The sequence below is a fragment of the Podarcis pityusensis genome (assembly GCF_964106645.2).
Source record: "Podarcis pityusensis genome assembly, chromosome: 12".
Lineage (NCBI taxonomy): Eukaryota > Metazoa > Chordata > Lepidosauria > Squamata > Lacertidae > Podarcis > Podarcis pityusensis.
Genome location: NC_138037.1, coordinates 36,385,707 through 36,400,210, shown reverse-complemented (window position 1 = coordinate 36,400,210; position 14,504 = coordinate 36,385,707). Strand labels below are relative to the sequence as shown.

The following is a 14,504-nucleotide window of genomic DNA, read 5'->3' as shown; positions in this document are numbered from 1 at the left end:
CTCCTGCCAACCTAGCAGTTTGAAAGCATGTCAAAGTGCAAGTAGATAAATAGGGACCGCTCCAGCGGGAAAGTAAACGGCGTTTCCGTGTGCTGCTCTGGTTCGCCAGAAGCAGCTTAGTCATGCTGGTCACATGACCCGGAAGCTGTACGCCGGCTCCCTCAGCCAGTAAAGCGAGATGAGCGCTGCAACCCCAGAGTCGGTCACAACTGGACCTAATGGTCAGGGGTCCCTTTACCTTTTACATGTTACTTGGCTGGGGAGCTGCATGGTAAAATTAGGATAGTGTGAATTTCAAAGGATGGTTCCGTTTCATAGAATCATAGAGTTGGAAGGGACCACCAGGGCCATCTAGTCCAACCCCCTGCAATGCAGGAATCTTTTGCCCAATGTGGGGCTTGAACCCTCGACCCTGATATGAAAAGCCTCATAATCTACCAACTGAGCTGTCCCAGTTCATGCATTGTTTCAGAAGGTGTGAATTAGCTAAGCTCACCTTTAAATGTGAATTAAATTTCTCTTTCTTTCCTAGTTCCAGAAGGACCCAGGTTCAAATCCATGCTCAAATATGAAGCTTCGTTGGTTTGAATTTGGACCAGACACCAGCTTTCAGTCTAATTACCTAATTAACTTTTCCACAAGATGTCGTGGTCCTATTTGTGTGCCTCGCTCATTGCTCTCAGATCTTGCTTCAAAACCCACCACGGGCTTTGGGCCTGTAATGGCTTTACTTTACAAATGCTGTCAGTAGTCACTCCTCTGTCTTCCATAGGACAATGTGTGAACCGAAGATGTTCTCAGGATATAAATATCTTGGAGAGCACTAGAAGCAGATTGTACAGAACGATTTTAATTAGCCGCAGTTCTTTGAAATCAGTTTCACAGCTAAAATTCTCTCACACATTTAAAAATATTTGTTCCCCCCCCCCCAAAAAAAAACACAGAGCGCAACCTTATATAATCCACATACAAGTGAAATAAGGTTTATTTATTTCATCTTGTTACTTATTAACAATCTTATTCTTTAAACATCTACCTATTTACATCCGATTCCCCCCTCTCTTAAGATTCACATCAGATAACAACAGGTATAAAATAAACGTATATAAGAGAGAATTAAAATATTCAGTGTGGCAAATATATGGAAATATAAAGAGGAAGGATCTAAAAGATTTTTATGGGAACCTGTGCTATGCCAAGTCAGACCATTGGTCCAGCTAGCTTGGTGTTGTCAACACTGACTGTCAACTGCTCTTCAGAGCTTAGAATTACAGTTGTTGTTGTTTAGTCGTTTAGTCGTGTCCGACTCTTTGTGACCCCATGGACCAGAGCACACCAGGCACTTCTGACTTCCACTGCCTCCCGCAGTTTGGTCAAACTCATGCTGGTAGCTTCGAGAACACTGTCCAACCATCTTGTCCTCTGTCGTCCCCTTCTCCTTGTGCCCTCCATCTTTCCCAACATCAGGGTCTTTTCCAGGGAGTCTTCTCTTCTCATGAGGTGGCCAAAGTATTGGAGCCTCAGCTTCATGATCTGTCCTTCCAGTGAGCACTCGGGGCTGATTTCCTTCAGAATCCATAGGTTTGATCTTCTTGCATCCATGGGACTCTCAAGAGTCTCCTCCATACCATAATTCAAAAGCATCAGTTCTTCGGCAATCAGCCTTCTTTATGGTCCAGCTCTCACTTCCATACATCACTACTGGGAAAACCATAGCTTTTACTATACCGACCTTTGTTAGCAAGGTGTAGAATTATAGAGTTGGTAGGAAATCCAAAGGTCTTCTGGTCCACCCCCTGCAATGCAAAAATCTCGACTAAAGTATTCAAGACAGAATACAACAATAGAACCATTGTCTTTCCCAGAGAGCAATGGGTTGAATGTGGGCCTTTTGCGAGCAAAATACATGTTTTACAACTGAGCCATCTTCCTTCTAGAGGTGCAGAGTGGGTTAGAAGCAAGATCTCCATATCATATCAAGCAGGACAAGAGCTAATCTATTAGCCACACTTCTTGTCCCCCAGTACCACAAATGGTTACTCGTACCCTGTGTCTACGGCAGGAGTGGAGTAATTTTTTCCTATGAAAGGCCGTTGACCCATGGGAAGAGTCAGTGGGGGCTGTAGCTGATGTTGGGTGGAGTCAGAGCCAAACACGGGTAGAGTCTATATAATAATAATAATAATTTATTATTTGTACCCCGCCCATTTGGCTGGGTTTCCCCAGCCACTCTGGGCGGCTTCCACAGAAACCAAAAATACACTAAAATCACACATTAAAAACTTCCCTGAACAGGGCTGCCTTAAGATGTCTTCTGAATGTAAGGTAGTTATTTCTCGCTTTGACATCTGATGGGAGGGCGTTCCACAGGGCGGGCGCCACTATCGAGAAGGCCCTCTGCCTGGTTCCCTGTAGCTTTGCTTCTCGCAATGAGGGAACCGCCAGAAGGCCCTCGGCGCTGGATCTCAGCGTCCGGGCAGAACGATGGAGGTGGAGACGCTCCTTCAGGTATACTGGGCCGAGGCCGTTTAGGGCTTTAAAGGTCAACACCATCACTTTGAATTGTGCTCGGAAACGTACTAGGAGCCAATGTAGGTCTTTCAAGACCGGTGTTATGTGATCTCAGCAGCCGCCCCCAGTCACCAGTCTAGCTGCCGCATTCTGGATTAGTTGTAGTTTCCGGGTCACCTTCAAAGGTAGCCCCACATAGAGCGCATTGCAGTAGTCCAAGCGGGAGATAACTAGAGCATGCACCACTCTGGCGAGACAGTCTGCAGGCAGGTAGGGTCTCAGCCTGCGTACCAGGTGGAGTTGGTAGACAGCTGCCCTGGATACAGAATTGACCTGCGCCTCCATGGACAGCTGTGAGTCCAAAATGACTCCCAGGCTGTGCACCTGGTCCTTCAGGGGCACAGTTACCCCATTCAGGACCAGGGAGTCCTCCACACCAGCCCGCCCCCTGTCCCCCAAAAACAGTACTTCTGTCTTGTCAGGATTCAACCTCAATCCATTAGCCGCCATCCATCCTCCAACCGCCTCCAGGCACTCACACAGGACCTTCACCGCCTTCACTGGTTCTGATTTGAAAGAGAGGTAGAGCTGGGTATCATCTGCATATTGATGGACACCCAGTCCAAACCCCCTGATGATCTTTGCCAGCGGCTTCATGTAGATGTTAAAAAGCATGGGGGAGAGGACGGAACCCTGAGGCACCCCACAAGTGAGGGCCCAGGGGTCTGAACCCTCATCCCCCACCACCACTTTCTGAACACGGCCCAGGAGGAAGGAGCGAGCGAAACCACTGTATAACAGTGCCCCCAGCTTCCAGCCCCTCTAGACGGTCCAGAAGGATGTTATGGTCGATTGTATCAAAGGCCGCTGAGAGATCCAGCAGAACTAGGAAACAGCTCTCACCTTTGTCCCTAGCTCGCCGGAGACCATCAACCAGTGCGACCAAGGCAGTTTCAGTCCCATGATGAGGCCTGAATCCCGATTGGAAGGGATCCAAATGGTCCGCATCCTCCAGGCGTGCCTGGAGTTGTTCAGCAACCACTCGCTCAAACACCTTGCCCAAAAATGGAAGATTTGAGACTGGGCGATAGTTGGCCATACTGGCTGGGTCTAAAGATGGTTTTTGAAGAAGCGGTTTAATAACCGCCTCTTTCAGCGGATCTGGGAATGTTCCCTCACAGAGGGAAGCATTCACCACCCCGCAAAGCCCATCGCCCAGCCCTTCCCAGCTTGCTTTTATTAGCCAGGATGGGCAAGGATCAAGGAGACAGGTGGTTGGTTTCACGCGTCTAAGCAGCCTGTCCACATCCTCGGGGGTAACAGATTGAAATTGATTCCATGCAACTTGACCAGACAGGGCTCTAGCACTCTCCCGCCCCAGCCCTGCTCCCACGGTGGTGTCTAGCTCCTTCCGAATATGAGTGATTTTATCTGCAAAAAACTTTGCAAAATCGTTGCAGGAGATCTTGGTGTCTTTACAAGGCCCCGGTGGTAAAGGTGGTTCCGTTAAGTTGCAGACCACCTGAAAGAGTCTCCTGCTACTATTTTCTGCAGATGCAATAGAGGCAGTGAAGAAAGTCTTCTTCGCCGTCGCTATCGCCACTTGGTAGGCTCAACGTTGAGCTCTAACCCGTGTCCGGTCAGATTCGGAGTGAGTTTTCTGCCACCGACGCTCTAGCCGTCTCAGCGATTGTTTCATTGCCCTCAGCTCCGAAGAAAACCACGGGGCTGTCTGGGCTCCATGCAATCGGAGAGGGCGCTTCGGAGCCAGACAGTCGATAGCCCTGGTTAACTCCGCATTCCAGCGGGCCACCAGGGAATCAGCTGAAAGGCCATCAACATGGGCTAAAGCATCCCCTACCACTCTCTGGAAACCATTTGGATCCATTAAGTGGCGGGGGCTGACCATCCGAATTGGTCCCACCTCCCTGCAGAGGGGAAGGGTCATGGAGAAGTCCAGTTGCACCAGGAAGTGATCTGACCATGGCACTTCTTTTGTTTCACTTTTACTTAGTGTCAGATCACCCACATCACTAGAGGTGAACACCAGGTCTAAGGCATGTCCATGACTATGAGTTGGACCAAACTTATTCAGGGACAGCTCCATGGAGGCCATGCTTTCCACGAAGTCCCGAGCGGCCCCTTGTAAGGTCATGTCGGCATGGATGTTAAAATCCCCTAGGACAAGCAAACTAGGTGTCTCCAGGAGAACATCCGCCACGACCTGAAGCAGCTCGGACAGGGAATCCTTGGTGCAGCGGGGAGGTCGGTACACCAAAAAGAATCCTGTACTGCCCCTATTGCCCAGCTTCCAGAACATGCACTCAGAAAACTGGGTCTTCCCAGTAGGACGCCTGATGCAAGCTAATGACTTCCTAAAAATCACTGCAACCCCCCCTCCCCGTCCACATGACCTGGGTTGCTGTGTGTAAGAGAAACCTGGTGGGCAAGCAGCGGCAAGGGCCGGCCCATCTGCTTCCTCCAACCAGGTCTCTGTCACACATGCCAGGTCAAATCCTCCATCCACAATCAGGTCGTGGATGGCAGTGGTTTTATTCATCATTGACCTGGCATTACACAGCAACACCTTCAGGTCATGTGGGTTTCCCCTGTTGATTCCAGTATCCATCCGGTCAAGGCCAGACCCGGAGGCAGGGATAGTCTTCAAACAATGACTAAACCTGCCTCCTCGGTAATGACATGGTCTGATCTTAGCGTAACTCCTCCTCCTACCCGTGATCACTGAGATCGGATGTCCCAGTGCTTCCCCCCCTGTGGAACTTGTCCCAGCCATCATGTTGGCTGGGGCCCCACTCCCAAGCAGCCCTGATCCCACCCCTTAAAAACAAAACACAATCTATACAGAACCAATAAAACAATAAAAAACAAAAACAGAACAATTATACTAAAATTAATCCCCAACCAAATATCCATCCCGCCCACCCACCCCCAGCAAAGGAAAAAAGGAAAAAAAGAAATAAAAATTTTAAACGCCACCGACTGCTTGAGGACATTTTAAATACATTAACCACTTGGAACCGGGAAGCAATGGCAGAACAACTTCCGACACTTCCCCAAAAGTTTGTTCCAAGTAAGGGCCTGGACCACGCCCCTGGGGCAGTTGGAAAAGGCCTTGGAAGGGAGCAGGCCCTGCAGTCTACAGCAATGCAGGCTTGTATTGCATTCTCAGGACACCCCCCCCCCCGTTTCTTTCTCTCAGAACCAGCCCATTTCTGGGGCCTCATGAACTCAGACTAAGGACCACAAGCATCTCATAGGCCACATGTTCCCTATGCTGTGTCTATAGAATGTTGCCCTATCTTACAGCCCAAAGGAGAAAAGATCTTCCTTGAGATCTTACTCTGGGATTTCGCTCCAGCTGCCTTTGCAGCACTTTTGAAGGTTACCTGGGACAGTTGTCTTTTCTACAGATGCATCAAGGTTGGAGAACTCCTCTGAGGAAGTTTGCTTTGCCCAGTTTCTGTTTCCATTTAGGTGGCAAGTGCTGTTTCAGAGGAATTCAGAGGAATTCAGGACCCTCTGAGTTTGAGGGAATTTTCTGTCAGTTCCTGCTTCTGTTTTGCATTTTGCCTGTGCCGTTTATTTCTTGTTGAGCTTTTTTTTTTTTTTAGTTTTACCCAAAGTTGTTGAGCTTTTCTTGCTAATAATAATAAGAATTTAAGAGGTGTTTTTTTAAAAATAAGATATTTATTAGGATTTTCAAAATATTACAAAATAAAAAGAAAAAAAGAAAAATACAAAATAAAAATAATTAAAAACAACACAATCTTTCCATTACTTATTTTTCATTAGCTTATTTCCCGGACCTCCTCACGCCTCCCTTTTTTGTATTCCAGTTCAGTTTGTTGGTTCAGCAAATCCTCCCCCTCTTTGTTTATCCTAATCTTTAATCTTAAAATATTGTAACATTAAATTTTTACCTATTAATAATCCATTTTTCATATTCCCTTATAGTATTGCAGCTAAAAACCACTTAATTTCTATCCAACATCATTCTAACATTCATTAATTTTGCAATATTTCTGTAAATAGTCTTTAAATTTCTTCCAATCTTCTTCCACCGACTCTTCTCCCTGGTCTCGGATTCTGCCAGTCATTTCCGCCAGTTCCATATAGTTGATCACCTTCATCTGCCATTCTTCCAGAGTGGGTAGATCTTGTGTCTTCCAATACTTTGCAATGAGTATTCTTGCTGCTGTTGAGGCATACATGAAAAAAGTTCTATCCTTCTTTGGCACCAATTGGCCAACTATGCCCAGGAGAAAGGCCTCTGGTTTCTTCAATAAAGTATATTTAAATACTTTTTTCAATTCATTATAGATCATCTCCCAGAAAGCCTTAATCCTTGGGCACGTCCACCAAAGGTGAAAGAATGTACCTTCAGTTTCTTTACATTTCCAACATTTATTATCGGGCAAATGATAGATTTTTGCAAGCTTGACTGGGGTCATGTACCACCTGTATACCATTTTCATAATATTCTCTCTTAAGGCATTACATGCCGTAAACTTCATACCTGTGGTCCATAACTGTTCCCAGTCAGCCATCATTATATTATGTCCAGCGTCTTGTGCCCATTTAATCATAGCAGATTTCACCGTTTCATCCTGAGTATTCCATTTCAACAGCAAGTTATACATCTTTGACAAAATCTTAGTTTTGGGTTCTAACAGTTCTGTTTCTAATTTTGATTTTTCCACCTGGAAGCCAATTTTCTTATCCGAATTATATGCCTCCATTATCTGATAATAATGAAGCCAATCTCGCACTTTGTTTTTTAGTTTCTCAAAACTCTGCAATTTCAGTCTATCTCCCTCTTGTTCCAAAATTTCCCAATATTTCGGCCATTTGGCCTCCATATTGAGTTTTTTCAGTGCTTTTGCTTCCATCGGTGACAGCCACCTTGGAGTTTTATTTTCCAATAAATCCTTATATCTTATCCAGACATTAAACAATGCTTTCCTGACAATATGGTTTTTGAATGCTTTATGTGCTTTGACCTTATCATACCACAGATATGCATGCCATCCAAACACATTGTTAAAACCTTCTAAATCCAAAATGTCTGTGTTTTCAAGAAGCAGCCATTCTTTCAACCAGCAAAAAGCTGCTGATTCATAGTAAAGTTTAAAGTCTGGCAGGGCAAATCCACCTCTTTCCTTTGCATCTGTTAGTATTTTAAATTTTATTCTAGGCTTCTTGCCCTGCCAGACAAATCTAGAAATGTCTCTCTGCCACTTCTTGAAACAATCCATTTTGTCCACAATTTGCAATGTTTGAAACAAAAACAACATTCTAGGCAATACATTCATTTTTATCGCAGCAATACGGCCCAGCAGTGAAAGCTTCAAATTTGACCAAATTTCTAAATCTTTTTTCACTTCAGCCCAACATTTTTCGTAGTTGTCTTTAAATAAATTCCCATTTTTTGCTGTCATGTTGATCCCCAGGTATTTCACTTTCTTAACCACTGTTAAACCTGTCTCATTCTGAAACCTCTCTCTCTCAATTGGTGTTAAGTTTTTCTCTAAAACCTTGGTTTTTAACTTATTCAGTTTAAATCCTGCAACCTGACCAAATTCTTGAATCAGTTCTAAAACCCTTTTGGTACTAGATTCTGGCTCCTGTAGCGTCAATACTAAGTCATCTGCAAATGCTCTCAATTTGTACTGTTTGGCTCCGACTTTTATACCGCTAACCAACTGGTCCCTTCTAATCATATTCAGCAAAACCTCCAGGACCGATATAAAAAGCAATGGGGAGATTGGGCAACCTAGTCATGTCCCTTTTTCTATCTTAAATTCTTCTGTCACCACATTATTTACAATTAGTTTAGCCTTTTGTTCTGAATAAATTGCACCTATACCGTTTTCAAAGCCTTGGCCTACCCCCATCCCCTGTAAGTTCTTCTTCATAAAACTCCAAGAGATATTATCGAAAGCTTTCTCCGCGTCCACAAATATCAAAACTGCTTTAGTATTTATGTTCACTTCTAGTTTTTCCAAAATATTAATTATATTCCTCAAATTGTCAGACAAGTGTCTTCCGGGAGAAAGCCCGCTCGATCTTTATGAATCTCTTCCGTCAACACTTTTTTCAATCTCTTGGCCAAAATATCTGCAAAAATTTTGTAATCCACATTAAGTAATGATATGGGGCGGTAGTTCTTAAGCTGAGTCTTTTCAGTCTCTGTTTTCGGTATAAGTGTAATATACGCTTCTTTCCACGACTCTGGTGCCCTTTTCCCTTCCAATATTTCATTGCAGACTTCCTTTAAAGGTTGTACTAAGCACTCTTTCAAGGATCTATAGTATCTAGAAGTCAGCCCATCCGGTCCTGGAGATTTGCCTAATTGCATGTTTAGAATGGCACCTTCTACTTCCTGATCAGATATTTTATAGTTCAACATTAATTTACTTTCTTGAGAGATTTTTTGTAGTCCATTTATCTTCAAAAATCGATCTATATCCATTTCTTTCTGTGGCCCTTGTGTATATAATTGTTTAAAGTACCTCTGGAAACAGTTTCTAATCTCAGCTGGGTTGTGTATGTTCTTTCCTTCCACTTCTAAATTTGTAATAGTGTTTAATTTTTGTCTTTTTTTCGTTTGCCAAGCCAGCAGTTTCCCACATTTATTAGCTGATTCAAATGTTTTTTGTCTCATTTGTTTAATTTTCCATTCTATTTCCTGATTCATCATTTCCATATATTGTACTTGATATAACTTTATTTCTCTCAAAATCTCCTGCGACTTTGGTTTTGCTCTCAATTTCTTCTCACTTTCTTTTATTTTCTCCAAAATTTTATCTTTCTTCTCATTTTGGCTTCTCTTCTTTATTGCATTCTGTTGTATCAGGAACCCTCTCATAACCGCTTTGCTTGCATCCCAGATTACTCTTTTTTCAACATTAGTGTTCATATTTATCTCAAAATAGTCTCTCAAAGTTTTTTGGGCCTTCTTAATCACATCTCCATCTCTAAATAAGGTGTCATTCATCCTCCATCTGAAGGAGCCAGTTGGTGTTAGTTTCATCTCCATCTTCACAGCATTGTGGTCGGAGGTGTTTTTAATAAAATTTGCCAGAATCTACACTTCCAACATGGCCTGCCATACATCCATATTTTCCAGGACACTTCTGCCTGGGCACTGTTTCCAGTTACCAAATGTTGGCTATGTCTGGGAAATTCTGGAGGTATGGCAACCCTATTCACCCCTTCTTCCGTGATAAGGGGGTGGGAATTTTGGGATTCGTCTCAGGTGCCAAAATATCTTGGGCCAGCCCTGCTGAAGTCTTGAGGTGTTATCAGCTAGGGTAAGGTTCGGGTCTCTTTGACAGCTGTGTCAAAAACAGAATTTCAGCAAACAGAATTTCAGCATCTTTTACTTCTCCCCTAGCTGTCACCATGAGAGGAATCACATCTCTGCTTGTTCAGGATTTCCTGTACAGTGGCACCTCGGGTTAAGTACTTAATTCGTTCCGGAGGTTCATTCTTAACCTGAAACTGTTCTTAACCTGAAGCACCACTTTAGCTAATGGGGCCTCCCGCTGCTGCCGCGCCACCGCTGTACAATTTCTGTTCTCATCCTGAAGCAAAGTTCTTAACCCAAGGTACTATTTCTGGGTTAGTGGAGTCTGTAACCTGAAGCGTCTGTAACCTGAAGCGTCTGTAACCTGAAGCGTATGTAACCCGAGGTACCACTGTACTACTTAACTCTGACAATACATCTGCCCGTCCTCTATTGCACTAATTATTCTATTAATCTGTAATCAACAACTACAAATGACATAGCAATGCCAAATTAAACCTAAGAAATTCTCCCAATCAATATGCATAATTTTATCAAAACATATTGTCAACTTTTAGAAAACAAAAGGGTTAATTTTAATGTACCGGTACTCTCGTATTGATTCATGTGGATAATGGAGTATTCCTTGAATGACCTATATGCCATAAAGCCTACACTTTATTAGCAAAATTAATTTCTCAGCACAAATAGCCCAGCTGTTCCTTTTCACCAGAAGCAGGAATATCTAACTTCAACATAATTTGTCTTTTGCCATGCACTGCAATGCTCTCAGATTATCACATATATTAATTATCATCATTGCTGCAGCCACCTAATGATTCAAATTCAATATAGAGTTCTCTTTAGTTGGGTTGCTTATCCTGAAAGGTTTAGCTATTAATCTTAGTTGACCTGTGTGTGGTGATGACTATATGTGTATTCATAGTGTGAGATATGGTGCATATATGATGAACAGGGACACGGGTGGCACTGTGGTCTAAACCACTGAGCCTCTTGGGCTTGCCAATCAGAAGGTCAGCATTTCGAATCCCTGTGATGGAGTTGCCGTTGCTCTGTCCCAGCTCCTGCCAACCTAGCAGTTCGAAAGCACACCAGTGCAAGTAGATAAATAGGTACCACTGCAGCGGGAAGGGAAACTGCATTTCCATGCACTCTGGTTTCTGTCACGGTGTCCTGTTGTGCCAGAAGCTTTTCAGTCATGCTGGCCACGTGACCCGGAAAGCTGTCTGTGGACAAATGCCGGCTCCCTCAGCCTGAAAGCAAGATGAGCGCCGCATCCCAGTGTCGCCTTTGACTGGACTTAACCGTCCAGGTGTCCTTTACCTATATATGATGAGATACTATGATGCTGTACAATAATTTATCTTCTCCTTCTCCCAACAGTTTATTGCACTGATATAGTGAAGCTAACCAGGACAACCAGAGCTTCAGATAAAATACACCTTATGGTTGCAATCCTCTGTTCATTTATGCCCAGTTGTGTCCCATTGATTTCAGTCCGTTACAAGAACATGCACCACTGATCTCAGGATAGCAGCCTTGGCTTGGAGTGACGGAGGTAGACTAATCTCTGGAAAAACGAGTTCTACCATTTATTTACTTGATTGGACATTAATCCTGGAGACATTATGTGAGCCTTTACTGATACCTTCTGAGCGACCTCGTCTCACTGAAACACAAGACTCAGCAACCAGATTGAATTTCCTCAGCAGCCAAGGACCCTCCCAATTTCCAATTCAAAGAAATGGGCGACAGAAGGAAAATGTGCACAGAGGAAACTCTAAATTGCTACACTGCCCAACATGGTCTTCAGAAATTCCCTGAATCTGGGGTGGGGGCAAGGAAGATGGCACCCATCACAAGAATGGGCTGGGGAATATCTGGAGAAAACTCTTCAACCTGACCTTTTTCTAGGTGGCGGAGAAAAAGAAACATCTCAGTAATATCACTTCCTGAGAAATGTTAGCTCTGCATTGAACACAATAGGTTTTCTCCATAGGACTGCGCTGTTAGACTGAATCTGGCATTCCTATGGAGGAAAGAAAGCCTATTGTGTTCAATATGGAGCAGAAGCAAAATTTCTCAGGAAATGCATTTGCTTTTGAAATCTACAGTATATTATAGAAATATAGAGTGTGGGCAGTGCAATGTTCTGTTGAAGCAACCTGATATGTTCAATGCACTGGCCCTTATACTAACTCTGAAGTCGACAAAATAAGAAAACACATTTCCATTTAGTGACTGACCTCAATCTCTGAATGAGGACCCCTGCGTGTTGCATTAGCAGGCTGGGCTCCATTACACCAGCACACACACACTGGAGTCTACTGAAATATTGATTTTTGGGCTGCACACACACAGAGTGTAAAATCAATATCCAGTACACATAGCAGGCCAACTCTGTGGCATTTGCATATATGGGCCTTTGCCCCAATATTAGGGTGTGATCAGAAAAAAATTGGGGGAACGAAATGTATGCAAGAAGCAGCAACATCTCAGATGCAAAAGAAGTGCAAAGAAAGGCAGGAAAATACAGACGGCAAAAAGAATCACATGGGGAAAAAGCAAAAACAAAGTAAAGGGGAGTCTATATGAAGACAAAGGGATGGAAGGAGAGGAAATCAAGAAGGTGAGAAATGCTTTCTCCAAAATTTACCTTCATATAACTATTTCATGAGATGAATATTGATATGTAAGGCTGTAATTTAGATCCTGTATTCATAGGCTGATTCACTTATATTATTGTGATGTATGTCCATGTTAGGAGTAGCAACTAGTAAGGATGATAACTATGACACTGAAATACTTTGAAAAGTCAATACATGCAGATTTCTCTGGAAAGGTCTTTTGTCGTTTAGATAAATGCTTCCACCTGTGTTTAAGGTTATGCACATGAACTGTCACAAGCGCATGAAATGAAAACATTGCGGCAATGCTCCCTGATTATGCACTTGCTACTTCCTAATAGGTGTAAGGAAAGTGATTTAGCTCCAGGGTCAACTTCGGCATTTAGCCTTTGTTCATTCGTGTGATCCCAGTTTTTAAACATATTCAGTACTTGCTGAGATGATGATCACTTTATATTCTACATGTTTTTTTAATACTTTTTATACTAGGCTCATAAAGCGATAGTGGTGAGAACCATATATACTACTCTGAGCTGCTTGGATGCAAGGTGGGGGAAATGAATAGAGATACAGAATAAAAAATATATATTTAAGTACTATAATGTACAGTAACTAATGTATTAAGGATGAGAGAAACCATGTAGAAAGCCATGGTGATGACTTGCTCACTTTTTACAAAGCAACAGACAAATAAGTGGAAGATAGGTTTTGTCAATGACTATTAACTATAGCAGCTAAATAGGAAACCTCACCAAATGCTGGCTAGATGCATCTTGCTGTCCACTGTTGGGAGACAAATGGACTGGGCCAGATGGACGTTTCCTTTGATCCAGCACTACAATTCTCATGGCCTTATACTCAGCAATCGCTTACTTATTTTAATTTAGAAAGTTATTACCCAAGAGGGGGCCTGTGAAGACAGCTGGCTCAATACATCTTGCCACCTGAGGCAAATCACAAAACGGTCCCGCCCCAGAGAAGAAGGGGTGAGTGAAGATCTACATCAGGAACAAGGGTGGAGGGAATCAAACCAACTTTGCCCAATGGCTGAACTGGAAATCCAAGGCTGTCTTGGGGGGCACTCTGATTCACGCCAGACAAAACACTCTAGAGGGCAGTCCCTGCCATTTCCTTCCTAGGGTTGGGAGGAGACAAAGAGTGCCTCGTATTCAGCAGGAGGCCATTGTGGAGGCGGCATTACACAGTGGCTTCTCGGTAAATGTGGTCCCCCACCTGGGGGGGGGACACGGTAGTTGAGGGGCTGCTACTGTGGCAGCAGTGGTGGGTAATGCATTCCTTGGGGGCTGGATCTGCTGCCTTGTGAATCCTGCCACCCGAGGCAGTTGTTTCACCTTGCCTTGTGGGTGGGCCAGCCCTGCCTGTGAACATTTCCCAGGTGTACATCTTCCCCAGATTTTGTTGGTGTTCAGGGAGAGCTACCCCTTGACAAAGGCAAGGACCTTTGATGGTATGGAGAACAACATTGGGCTCCATGGTGTGTGCCCTGTGGCATTTGTGCTTTCACAACTGAAAGGACCTTTGGCAGCATGGGATAAGAAAACTGAACTCCGAGGGTGTGCATCCCCTGGCATACATTCTTGGGTCCCAAATCCCAAAAAGTGTCTTTGTGGGCTGGGGGTAAGGAACTGGGTTCCACTTCCCTCTCCAACTCAGGATCCTTTTGGTTATGAAGGGGCAAGCTGATGACATCAGTTCACCCTAGCTCAGATCTTTCTAGGACTTGGAGCATGCATGGAATTGCAGCACCTCCTGTAGGAAAAGAAGACTCTCTTCAATTAGACCAGCTTTCAGTAATGGTAGGGGCTGCTAAAATACACAGGCCCTCTTTGCTCCAGCTGGTGCTTGCGATGGAAACTGGGGACCGCAATGCACACTCTGGCCTGTCAATATTTCACAGGGGGGATTCAACCACATATTGCAAACTGAGGTTGTGCACAGTTAAAGTGGATGAAAGCATCTGTCGTCCTAATCCAGTTTTTTTGCAGTTAGGAACACGACAGGGGGAAGTATGTGAT

General features: G+C 44.0%; 1 long non-coding RNA gene across 1 annotated transcript; it reads right to left on the bottom strand.

Moving 5' to 3' along the window:
- Window positions 1-496: 496 nt before the first annotated feature.
- LOC308459599 lies at window positions 497-1,274 on the bottom strand. Its single transcript, XR_013978207.1, has 2 exons — window positions 1,186-1,274; window positions 497-823 (listed from the first exon to the last, which is right to left on the bottom strand). It is a non-coding gene; the product is annotated as an uncharacterized lncRNA (long non-coding RNA).
- Between the last annotated feature and the right edge of the window lie 13,230 nt (window positions 1,275-14,504).